Below are 14019 nucleotides of genomic sequence, written 5' to 3' on the forward strand. Positions count from 1 at the left end.
ACGTGTTATCTACAACTAAAATATAAGAAAAAAAGTGATATTATATAAAAGGAGTAAAAATATATTTAGAATTTATAGAAATGAAAAATAAAATCATTGTCTTAAAAATTACTCAATAAATAGTAGATTAGACACAATTAAAGAAGAGATTAGAAAACTAGAAGATGGATCTGTGAAATTTTTACAAAAGGTAATAAATAGAGATAAAAAGAATACAAATATGAAAAGAAGCTTATAAACCAAGTAGAACGTAAAGGGAAGGACAAACATATTTTAATTGAAGTTGTAAAAGATGAGAAAAGAGGTAAAGTTGGGTAACCAAGACATTGTTTAAACAACCAAGCATTTGCTAGAGTTATTGAACAACAAATGCTCCAACTAAAAAAATCCCAAACATGACAAATAAAATCAAATCTTTACTTAAATATATAACAATAAAATGTACAGCAATGGAAACATAATGTCTTAAAAGCATTTGGAGACAAAGATCTGAATCCACAATAGGGAGTGAATTAGGTTGACAGCAGTTTTCCTTAACAATAAGTGGAGACATCATAATAATATATTTGACAGGTTGGGATAAAACAATCTATGATTCTATACTAAACTAAACTATCATTCAGGAGAGAGAGTAAAATGTTTTTATTATCAGATAAATAGAAATCAAGCTTTCAAAAGGCTTAACAGTATAAAAGAAGAGAGAAAAAAGGTAGAGATAAGAAGTGGACACAGAGATGGAAAATAAATTCAAGGTTGGAGAAACTTGGTAAAGTTCGTAGAATGAATGGGGGGAATGGATAGAGTAAATAATAGCAATGGCAAAAGGAGAGAGAGAGAGAGAGAGAGAGAGAGAGAGAGAGAGAATAGAAAATAATTATTATTAAAATAGAAACTATGAAAAGTTATGTGGCAGCATGGAGACAAGATAGTAATGTATATATGAGTAAGTGAGGGAAAAGAAAGTAACTTTGAAAAACTGAGGGGGAAAGTGGAGACAAAACTGACCAAAACTTGGAAAATAGTGGAAAAGAAATCCTGAGAATTGAACTAAAGTTTCAAAGCAAAATTCTTTATGGCACTACCCTTACCATCTCTGTATTTGAACTAAAGAAAAATTACATTTCTAGAACTACAATTGTTTCTGAATTTTACATGGATAGCTTTGGGGAAGGATTTTTAATGGGAATTTTAATCATGTAGCCCTATCTGTGGCTTTGGAAATCCAAAATCAGTGATTCCAAAAGTAATGTGCTTTACTCTGGAGTGTCAAATAATTTTATTCACTTCCCTAAAATTTTATTTATTTCATAGTAGGAAAATATTACAATAGTAATTTTTTTTCTTTCAGAACCAACATTTAGAGACTGGCTGGGATGCTGAAATAAGGAAGAGTCAGTTGGTATGTGAAGAGTGCAGAACCAGAGACTAGCTCGGCAGGTTGAGTGCAAAGAAAGATGTTTCTTTTGGAATTTTCTGTGTAACAGCATAATCGAGACATACTTAGGACAGTGAACTTTGTTTCAGTGATACCTGATAATTTAGTTTTAAATTTTCCTCCCATGTTTTTGAAATTCCCACATCTTATTGAGAAACCTATATATACTTGGGAGACTAAGGCAAGTGGTCATACTGGCAAATGGGTCAAGATGAACCACTTAGGAGCAGATAAAAAAACAGCACGATCTGATGAGATTTGAGCATTCCCTGGAGCATGGATCTGGATTTGTTATACAATACCTTGGATGACAAAAGCTTTGAGGACAAGATAGACCTCTTACAATCACATAGGGTTCAAATTGGAATTATGGCTGATTTGGATACTGAAGGAAAGGATAACTTAGAAACCCAAATACTTGGATTAGAGATTTCAGAATCATCTTTAAAACTGTTTCTTAATTTTCATTAAAACTATAATCCTTCATATGCAGAAGACTTAGAATCCTTAGCATACTTTTCTAGTACTTTTTAAAAACCTGTATTTTACAAACCCTTTTATATTCTATATAAATGTATATTCAAGTCTTTCCAAGATTAAGTTATTTGAGGGGAAAAAAAAACCATTTTCCTCCCCACTTTCCCTACTTCAACATCAATATAGGAGTTCAAATCTTGAACTGTTTTTTACCTTATATATTATTTCTTCTCATTTGATTTTTTTCCAAATCATCCAAAATCTGCTTCCACTTTGCTAATTAGATGTGATCTCTAGCTATTGCAACCACAAAAGCCCACACACTCCCTGAGCTTACCCCTCATTTTTCTTTTAACACAGTCAAATTTATTCCACCTATACTGTTTTGTTTCTGCATTTTCTGTCATCTAGAATTGTCTTCCCTGATTACTCAAGTCTTTTATTTATTTACAGCTCAAGTTCCACATCCTCTCACGACATTGAATATCATATATCTTTAATCAATTACCTCAGGGAGGAGAAACACCCTAGTACTATTTGCATCTCTCACATAGCTGGCATTAAAAAACATAAAACATACTTAATAAATTCAATAACTCGTAGTTGAATAATCCATATAATGTCTACCTAGTTTTTCTTCTTTTTCTTTTTTAATTGGTGAAGAAAAGGGTAGGAAAATACTGGTATCTTATAATTAGGCAAAGACCTATGGTAAATGTGAGAGAGAAAACTTGGTATCCATATGCATAATCTTAGCTGTAGGCACCAAAATCAATAGATTGGTACAATTTTTTATTCTAAATGTTTATGGGATTGACTAAAGAAGATTAAATTACACCAGTAAATCTCAGTGGACTCACTATTTGGAGTAACAGAATTGAAACCATGAAATTAATAGACTTTCTTCTCCCACATATCTTTCAACAAAGATTTTATTTTGTGTAGTTAAAATTGCATGTATAGTAACTAAATTTCATTAGGTTTCCTATATATTTCTTTTAGTAGTTATGCATGTTTTTTGTGTACATTTATCTATTATCCACCTACCTGGTCTATCATCTTTAGCAAAAGTTGAATTCTGGACTGTTTTACCTTATTGCTATGGTTTGGATGTTGTTTGCCCATACAATATTTCATGTTGTGGTCTCAGGTTGGTGATATTAGGGAGCATTGGGACTAGGAAGTAGTTGGTGATACTAGGAAGAGTTGGAGCCAAGTGGGAGGTCCTTGGGTCAATTGGGAGATTGCACTTGGAAGGGATTATGAGACCCTGGTCTTTCTCTCAGGTCTCCTGTTTTGAAATGTCATCTTTTTTCCCACAAATATGTTACCGCCATGATATGACATAGATAAGAGGGCCCTCAACTGAGGCCAGTATCATGCCCTTGAAATTTCCAGAACTGTGAAAAATATAAACTTCTTTTCATTAACAGTTAGCCCATATCAGGTATTTTGTTATAGTAATAAAAATTAATAAATATACTTATCAATATTTATTTAAGGTCTCTCTGTTCAGCACTCTTCCAACTCTCTTTGTATCACTTGGATTATTTTCATTGCTTCAAAATATTCCCACATTCAGGCTTAATTCAATTCTTTTTTATATAATTTTATTTCATTTGTTTATTTATTTTATATGTGGTGCTGAAGATTGAATCTAGTGCCTCACATGTGCTAGGCGAGTGCTCTACCACTGAGCCATGACCCCAGACCTTAAATTCAGTTCTTTCTGTTATGATTTGAACATGATGTATCTTCCAAAAAGCTCATGTTAGATAACACAGGAATGTTCCCTGATGAAGTGATTAGATTGTGAGAGTTGTAATGTAAGCACTGGATTAATCCACTTACTTGATGAATTAATAATTTGAATGGATTACTGGGTGGTAACTATGGGTAGATGGGACTTGGCTGAAGGGAGTAGGTCACTGGGAGCATGTCCTTAGGGGTTATATATACGCCTGGATCGTACTTGTTCTCTCTCTCTCTCTCTCTCTCTCTCTCTCTCTCTCTCTCTCTCTCTCCTTTCATACACTATGCCATTCCACCATGATGATCTGCCTTACCTCAAGCCCAGAGTAAAGGAGTAGGCAGACCAAAGACTAAAACCTCTGAAACAATAAGTCCAGATGAACTTTTCTTCCTCTAAGTTTTTCTCATCAGGCATTTTTGTCACAGCAATGAAAAGCTGACCAACACATTTTCCTTCTACATCAAGTCCATAGTGCCATCTTCCACTCCCCAGATCTGTCACCCACTGATCCTACATTCCTATAGTCTGAAGTATGCAACTCCATACTAGCTTATGGTGTTTTGTTTTTTTACTTGCTGGATGGATATTTCTGTTTTACTTCTCTCTTGTACCTCTAGAAATTTTACTTAGTTTGCCACCCTTACTTTTCAATCTAAAAAATAATGTGTATGTAAATTCTTATTGGATGATTGGTTATAAATTAGATAACAAAAACAGCATTTAACTTTGGTTGAAATTGAAGATAAATAGAGAGGTGGGAATGTTGCTATGAAACAAGCAAACAAAAAGTTTCATTATTCTGTCATTGCTATAGTGTACCATATAAATCACAACATTTATTCTGAAAGAAAAGCAGTAGTAACAATGATACTATGTAAAAAAATTACTCACGCTCACAGGTGAAAATTTCTATTATTTATCACATTTTTTGTAATATAGTCACTAGTATTCAATTTACAATTTATTAATTAACAGGGATCTTTCTTTTAACCCTTCTATTGATGTAAGTTACAATATTGATTTCTCCAAATAGCCTAATGGTCTATTTGAATTACTGGCAAACTCTACTGATCTTGTCTTGTTCTATTTGCAAACCTCATTTTAATCAATCTTCCAGATACTCGGCAGTCAGAAAGATTGTTACCAATCTTAGCTTAAAAGGATTTGTGCTATTCCATGCCTGTGTGCATTATACCCAAGACAAATTTGACTTCAGGGTTGGGTGGAGGCAGTTCAATATTACTGTGTTTAAAAAGAGATTACTTGGAATACAATGAATATGAATATGACAATAAGAATCTGGCTTGAAAATCAGAACATTGTCCAATTCTATAATCATAGAGTAACTGGAGGAGTATAAAGACAAGTTCAGGGCAGATCGATAATACTGCACAAAGAATAAATTGCAATAATAATATAAACATATTTGAGAAACATTATAAAATCAAAGTAATTGCAAATTGCAATCATTAGAGCACTAAATGTATAATGTCAATGGCACAAGAATTAAATCTCTGGTAATAAATGAATGTTATGATGTGTTGCACACAGCAAATAGAAAACAGGTAGAATTTTGAATCTTTTTTTTAATAGATATGCTTCTGCAACACAGATATGAACTCAAATAATTAAGACAAATTTTGACTTTAGTACATATTATCAAATTATATCTATGCCACTTAGGGTAACATTAACATATAAAGATGGTCCACTGCTTTTAGAAAGTAGCTATAACCACCAAGCTGAAAATTGTCAACACAAACCAACATGCTATTCAAACGTTCTTGACACTAGTGGAAGATTTTCCAGCACTTGCTAGTGATATTTGGGTCATATGTAAAATAAAATGATTCAAACTATGGTTGTTCTATGTCTGCCAAAATTTTTATAGCAAAAAATATCTGTAATAATTTCCAAGAGCAGTGCTGCTTTGTGGGAAGAAAAAAAAACCTGCAAGGATAGAAAGGAACCACTCCACAGAGGTGAGCTGCTAGGTGTTGCTCTCACTGGAGGAAATATGCACCTTTAGCAGGGTGCTGGGCTCTTGGGGTGCTGTCTGTAAGAGGGGGAAGTTGGATGAAGTGCTCTCTTAGGTTCTTTTCTTTTATACAGTTTTTTTTTTTTTTTTGTGGATCATCCCATGAGTCCAGTGCCTGGATGTGAATCTGATCCTTTGAAGGCAGTTTGCTACTAAAAATATGTAGTTATTCATTTTTTAATAACATGGTTGTGTAAATAGACTAGGGCTCATATTTACATGAAATATGGTAAAGGCTGCATTATACGTCAAGTGTTCTAGTGTGTGTCTTCCTTAAGATATTATTTTACTTAACACATAAACCAACTGATCACTGGGGACTTTGCTTCCTCTGAGTAGTTGTTGCTTGGAAAAGAGACATATGGTTGCATGCATTTAAATTCTTCATTAAAAAATGTTTACAGGAGGGGAAAAGTAATATACTCCAAAATGGGAAGCATTATAGAGGATTGCAGAATTCAGCTCAAAGAGTTTTATATCATTACTTTACTACTTAGAAATAAACATTATGTCTAAATAAGTTGTTTATACAGACTACAAGGAACTCACTTTCCTGAGTAAATATTTTGGTTAAAAGGATTCTACAAACATTCAGTTATTCTAATTTACATAAATTTAGGGAGAATGTTATTTAACCATATTATTATACAGATTTTTTAAAGATGAAAACATGCTTTGTTAGTGCTATATTATGTTAATGGAAAAGTATAGTTTATTTCATTTTGCTAATTCTGTGGTTAAATATGACTATATTGGTTTTGAGAAATTAATTAAATTTATTTTGATTTAGAGTTTGATTTTATGTCCAAATTACCTTAGTAACCACAGTTGGCAGTGTGGATGGTGTTTATTCTGAAGTGGATATCTGTGGCTATAATTCCCTCTACCATTTTCTACCTGACATATCTCTGCTCTCATACAAAGGTCAAAACACTTAGAAAGAGAAACAAAGCCGCTTCAATAAAGAAGCCTGTTCCACAGTTGGTGGGCATACTAAAATCCATCAGAATAATAAAAAAAAAAATAGAAGTAAAAAGAATAGTATAAAGAGCAGGACCATTCACCTAGAGGAGACCAGCAAAGAATAAGTAGTTGAAACACTGATCCAAGAGCTGGATAGTATTGTTCCCCCACCCACTCTCATCCCAAGAAAAGCTTTGGATACAATATTCCAGACATTCTGCTAAACATTTGAAAGAACAATACAAGAATGAAGCACTTATCTGGTTAGAAGCTTAATTCATGCTTCTATTGGCAATAAGAATTATTAGCAATGGTTCTCTTTTCTCCTGGAATTTATGGTCTAGTGACTACCATATAGGGAGACAGTTCTTGGTGGTCAAGGACACAGACTTATTCAAGAGTATGCTATTAATTGAAGTCCATTTTTCTAATTGTGGTCCCTATTCATATGCTTTAAAGATAATGGCAATCCCATACCTTACCCTGAACATGGTTTCTCTTGGGCTTCATAGAGTGAATTTGTGTCATGTTTCCGTCAGTCACCAGATCTGGTTCAATAGTCACGCCAGCAGTTCTGATGTCTGTCCTTCCAAACACAGGGCAGGGCCTACTGGGGTACTGACACCTGAACACCTGAATTGTTTAGCATGACATCCAGTGCCAGTCGTGATTTCTTTTTCTTTGTAAAAAAATGCTGATAATTTCACTTTGATGAACTTCATTAATATTTCTTACAATTCTGCCAAATTGTTACTAAATATTTTTCATTTCCTTATTTTATAAGTTTATGCAAACTTATAAAATGTATTTTATAAGTTTATTTTTAAAAGGTAGGACAATGAACAGGCAACATAGAGTAACACCTCACCCACCTCCTCTCACCGCCTTTCTCTAAAAAACAAGATAGCACAGCAAAATAAATCAACAAAGAGCAGATAAAAGGTTAACACTGTGACATCTAAAGAGATGAAAATATGAAGAGTCCACTTTTCACTTTTCTATTTGGAAAATAATTTGAATTTCCTAACTCCCAGTATTGATAAGAATATGAATGCAAAAAGGGGGTGTTCTCCTTCACAGTTAATGGGAATGGGGTGGGGTATTTATTTGAATAACCTCCCTGAGGGATAGCTTTTTAATTTTTTTCATGTTATTCTAGAGTCAATGTGACTGGTTTCTGTAAAAAAAAAAGTGTGTATATATTTCTGAAATATATGTATATATGTCTGAAATACTACCATATTCAGGAAAAAACAGTTCTATTATTTCAATCATACAAAAGTACTCCTTTATACTATGACATTACGGTCACTCCTTCCTTCACTCAACCCCAGATAACTAAACTGTGTTTCCATTACCATAGATTTGTCTTTAAAGAACACCACATAGATGGAGTCCCACATCATGGAGCCTCTGGAACAATTTTGTCACACCATATGACAATACTAAGATCCGGCCAAGGGTGTTCTATGGTACTATTCAGCAGTAGAGTAAAGCATTTTAATTTTGATGAAGTCTAATTTTTCATTTTTCTTCACTATTTCATTTTTCCTGTACTTTTAAAATCTATGTTCTTCAAGAAAGCAACAACTCTTACTCATGCTTACTTCTACAAGTTTTATATTTTCAGATTTTACATCTAGATCTTTTATGAAGTTTTACGTACTCTGTAAAGTAAGTGATGCTCCCTCCCTGTTTGGATATTGAGTTTATCCAGAATAATTTATTCCAAATCTCCCCTTTATTCACTGACTCGCCTTGAAATATTTGTCACAAATCTGCTGATCTGAGTGGGTCCATTTTTGTCTGTCTGTACTGTTGCATTTGTCTATGGAACAGATCTATGGGACAGATTTTTCCAGTATTTCAAACTCTCATGATTACAGTACCTCTAAAACAAGTCCTAACTCTAAAACTGCTTTGTTTTCTATAGGAGTTTTAGAAACACTTCAGGAATTGTATTTTTCAGTTTTAAACTTTCTATTGTGTTCTTTTTTAAAATTTCTATTTCTCCGCTGAGAATACCTACCTTTTCATTCATTTCAAGTGTGTTTTCTTGAATTCATGGAGCTGTTACAACAGCTGCTCGAAAGACTTTGACTGATAGTTCTAAAATCTGGGCTGTCTCAGGGTTGTTATCTCTTGATTATCTTTTCCCCTTGAGATTTGGACACATTTTCTGCTTATTTTTATGTCAAGTGATTTTGGATTGCATCCTGGACAATGTGAATGTTATCTTGTGCAGATTCTGAGTCTTGTTATGGTCCTCTGGAAAATAATACTGTTTTCTTTTTAGCAATCAACCTGGCTAGGCTCACTCCATAAGGTCTATTTATGTCTTCTGTGGAGGTCATTCAAATTTCAGTTAAGTTCCCTAAGTCTTTGTTATGTTGTTTGGGTCTGCCTTACGATTGCATTATTGAGGGGTTAGGCAGAGAATTGCATGGATTTATATGTAGAATTAGCAGTCTCCTTCTGGAGCTTTGTGTTCTGTAGAACCTGACTTTAACCTGTCCAGCAGAGGTTCTTTTTGGTTTCTTCCAGACAAAGAGATGGGACTTCTGCAGACTTCTCTCAGAGCAAAGTTTGAGAAAAAAATAAAACAACGATTACTTCTGTAATTTTTTGACTCCCTAGTCCTATCTCTCTGCTTCTGTTTATTTCCAGAGTTTTCATCCAGATAGTTGGTTGTGTTTTTTTCTGTTTTACATCTTAATTAGAGGGAGGCATGGGCAATAGGGTACTATGTTGCTCTATTGGAACCAAACTCCTCTCTCTTCTTTAAGTAACTGTTTTTAAAAATAAGTGAGGTACAATTTATGCAACTGGATCATTTTAATTAGGTATATGTCAGTAAAAATCTAGATGTGCAGGTTGTAAATCTATTTACTCTTACAAACTGGCCTTTTTTTTTTTCCCTTTCTCTGATTTAACTTGGACTTGAAATTGTTGGTGAGTCAGAGCTATTTAAAGACCTCTAAGTGAGCATTCTTCATGTAATTTCCTAATCTTTTAATGTCAGGGTTATCAGAAGAACTGCTCCGTGGTGATGCTTTTGCTATTTCTTTATTAGTTCAGATTTGCTTTCTGATGATTTAATGGCTCCTACACAGATTTGAGTAAGAATCGCCTTCTGGTGCTATCTGCTGTTTGTTCTGCCCTTTCCCTTTGGCAAGCAGCTGATTCACCAGGAGGGCCTGCCTTTACCTCTCACACTCCATTGTGTTTATTGCCTCTTACTGTGGGCCGCTCTCTTTCATTAAACCCTTAGTAATGGACGGACTATTATCGCACAACCCAAATCTACCGTAAATGCCTCATCAGTTTGTTGGATACTTACACTCTGCCTCACAACTTCTTGATCTTCCTTTTTGCTATGGCTGTTACTGCAGCAGCCAGCTGCACAGAAACATAACCTAATAACCTCTCACTGCAGCTGTGCCCTGTGTCTTCTGCTTTCTTTGCTAGGGCTTTTCTGCCCCTGTTGACTGAGACTTCCTATGGAAGCCTGCTTAGCTCTGCTTGTGTGTGTACTCATACTTTCAACTGGAAAGGAGTTACTATTTCCTAAAGCTCCCTAGGAAGTTTGTTCCCATATTTTACCATCCATAGAAATCACTTGGGGATCTTTAAAAGATAATGACTTCTGACTCTGGCATTCTTATTTAATCGGTATAGGGTTTCACCTGGGCACCACAATTTTTAAAAGTTCTCCAGGCGATTCAAATATGCAGCATGTATGGCAAACACTACCTTGAGGGCAATCCTTGAACCATGGGAGTTGGGATCCAGTTGATAAATAACCCTTATTTCCACACTTAGTCATACACTTGTGGGGTACTCCAATTATGTATCTATTTTTTTTTATCTTTGAGTTGATGTCTCCTTCTTCCTTATTTTTTCTTCAAGACTCTCTAGTTCCCTGGGATCTTATAATAAACTGCATAGAGATACTGGTTTCAGGATCTGCTTTTGCAGATAATTCAGACAAGATGACTGGTGCCAGAAATGGTCCTAGAAGACCATCAGATAGCCTGAGAGTAAAGGGTACATACTATTGGCAAGAACAGGGCTGGGGACAGGCTGGCAAGCAACAGCATGACAAGGACTGACTCAACAGGGAACTGAGGTATATTGAGATGGGGCACATAAGGAAGGTAAAGCAGCAGCTTAGGTTTCAATGACACTTAAACAGTATGGGGACCATGGTAGTTAAAGACTGTGAAATTGGCTGACTTTTGTTAATAAATACAGAAGCTTTGAAAGAGAAACTGGTAGACTCAGGTCATCCAACAATGAGCTCAGGGCACACTGTGAATGTCAGCGATCTTTTCCCTTGCGGCCAAGGCCCAGGGTAACAGAGCTAAAAGAGGCTCATTGAAGCACCTCTGTAGGTTTCAATGCCCAAACTCAGGTTCAGTTAGAAAAAGATCAAAATTCTAGAAACCAAGATAAGGACATTTGGATGGATAAAACTAAGATTTTTGAATGTCCAGATTCTCCTGAGTCCTCTGGGTTAGGAAAAGCAGCTTCCTTTCTCTTTGAAGTGAGTTGCCACCTTTTATCTGGAGACCTAGAATGACCTTGGCTGTGGTGGCTGTCCTATCTGATGCCTACTATCCTCTCAACACTGGTCTCCCAGCAGCTTCTTGGATTCAAGATCATTAACTGAGGTCAGATAATAGCCCAGCCCAAGAGGAAATAATATACTCCTCTAAAGAACTGTAGGGGATGGCTAATATTTACTGCTGTGTGAGAGAGGACCTTGAGGGAATTGCACTAAAGAGAGGTGAATATAAGGCTGAGCAGGGAAGAGTGCATTGGTGTGACAGCAGCACTCCTGTGAAATGCCTTAATGTCCTGGCAAGGACATCTGGGGTTGGCCCCAATATGCTGCTAGAATGGCTCCTTGAAACTTGCACACAACAATGGCCTGTAGTTAATGAGGCAGATAGACTAAAACTTCTGTGGCAGAGTATTAAGAAAGGGATCTGAAGGCCTCAGGGCAGAAATGTTAGGTTAGGTTTACCATGTGAGAACAGAGAACTCTAAAGTCCACTGTGCTCCTTAGGAGGGCCACCCAACTTCCTTCATTAAGGCATTGAGAAATGCACTGGTGAGTCCTTGAATTTTTTAAAAACTCACTGAGGTTGTCATCTCCTCACATCAAGCCAGTGTTGAGAGAGAATACTGTCATTTGACTCTGCTCCTTAGTATCAGTAGGCTGGACAGATTCTAAAATAGCAGAGGATCAAGTAACAGAACTTACCTGGCAGCAGCAAGGTAATCAAAGAGGCCAGAATGGCAACGAGGATGCACTGACTTGCAGGGGCCTGTGTCAGTGACTCATAGAGCATTGTGTTACTGGGAAAAAATAGAGGGGCTATTGACTAGGATTTTGCTTGAGCTGTATTTAAAAAACCAAGAGCTGGCAAACAGAAGGCCGATGTCAGCCCCTGTCATGACAAACTGTCATTCACTACCAGCTTCTAAGTTCTTAAAGGCATAGTTCATTAATTGGAGCAAAGGAAGGGCCCCTGGAAGAAGAGTATCGCAATGCCAACAACACAGTGTTAATGATACATATCCCACCCAATCCTTCCTCCAAAGGACATGTGGCCATTTACCAAGGCAACCATATCCTGAAAACAGGTGAATGTGGTGCAGGAACCAAAGGATAGATGGTATCATTAACCTCTATCACTATCTCCCTCAGTAAACCACTTGCAGAATTCAAGTTTCTTGCCCTAATGATGGGGAAGGGCATCGCCACCAGGAGTTGCAGTAAATGTTTTATTGAACTGGAAGCCTTAATTATCACATGGTCATTTTTCCCCTTGGGTAAGCTAGCAAAAATTAGAAGAGTTACCAATTTGGCTACTGGCAGGGTTAATTGATCATGATCACCATGAAGAGCTAGACCTGTTGCATCACAATGGGAGAAGACAGAACACAACTGAAGCCCCCAAGAGTCACCAGGATGTTTACTAATGCTTATGTTGTAGGTGATAACATACATGGATGATTGCAGCCACCATGGCTAATAAAGGTATATAACAGGGACTCCAGTCCCTCTGAAACTGAAGCCTGAATTACCACACCATATAACCTAAACCTCTTATAGTATGGCCAACAGAGAGGTCAATCTAAAGTGGAAGTGATGAAAATCAACCAAGTTTTCATATACTTGCACAGGGACTGTGGCTTTTTCAACTGACCTTTCTATATTGAGTTTTTTTTTTCTGCAGACTTCCAGCAAGTACCACCTTCAAGTGTGGTTTAGAGTAGTTTTCTGTGGTTATGAGTAGTGCAAATGGCTAAGTGGTGGAGATTAAAATGAGTATACTAGTAAACTTATACATTGAATTGAAAGCTAAAGTGGGTTAATAGAAAGGTATAGGCCAGAAATCATGCTGAGTTCACCTGATATGCTCATTAAAAATACATAATCAGGAGCTAATTTACCACTATGAATTATTTTCATAAGAATTCAGGTCCAAAACATCTATCATATTTTTCTATTTATAAAATATTGTTATTTCTTGGCATTCTTATTTTGAAAATTGTCAAAGCCTCAGAAAAAATGACATTTGTTACATTGGCTTTATCCTTTTATTATTTCTTGCTCCCTATTATTTTCCTATATTTTGTTTTTGATTACTTCATCATATAATTCTGAAATCTAAACATACACACGTACATACACAGAGGCACATGTTTACAATATTTCGTCACAACTAAGAAATTAACAATACTTCCATAAAGTAATTTAATAACCAAGGCAATCCAAATTTTCTCAGTTGCTCCCAAAATATTTTTTTTGCACTCTCAAAAAGTTTCAGCAGAGAAATAGAATTAGTGGAGAAAAGAGAAAACATCATCTCAATGACAACTTCCCTAGTTGATTGAATGGCACACCCCTGTCCTCCTCTGTTGGATGGTGGTGTTGTCAACTCCTTCGTGTACAGGGTTCTGATGTAGTTGAGTAAGCAGCCATGATGTGAGTGTGTTGCCTTTTGTGCAGGAAGTGTGCTTGTGGGATCTGTCCACGTGTGGGGAGGCTCTAGGTAATGAAGCACCATGCTCGTCCTCTGACTGTGCAACAGGGAAAAAGGATCTGATTTTTGTTCCTTGTGCTCGGGGCAAATTTGAGCACTTATTTCAGATTTACCTTGATATAACAAATTGGTTTTGCAATTCCTCTCCACAGAGTTTGAATCTCATCAAACTGCCAACAATAACCATTTTGTATCTTCGGGCGCTTTGGATATTTGCTGCATCTTTCTTTATATAAATTGAGTAATACACAGTTTAAGTCCTCATTGCTGACTGCAGTGTCTTTAAAGGTTATGT

The sequence above is a fragment of the Marmota monax genome, unplaced genomic scaffold (genome assembly GCF_021218885.2).
Source record: "Marmota monax isolate L192 unplaced genomic scaffold, Marmota_monax_Labrador192_F-V1.1 WCK01_AAM20220418_F8-fsc00007, whole genome shotgun sequence".
Classification (NCBI taxonomy): Eukaryota; Metazoa; Chordata; class Mammalia; order Rodentia; family Sciuridae; genus Marmota; species Marmota monax.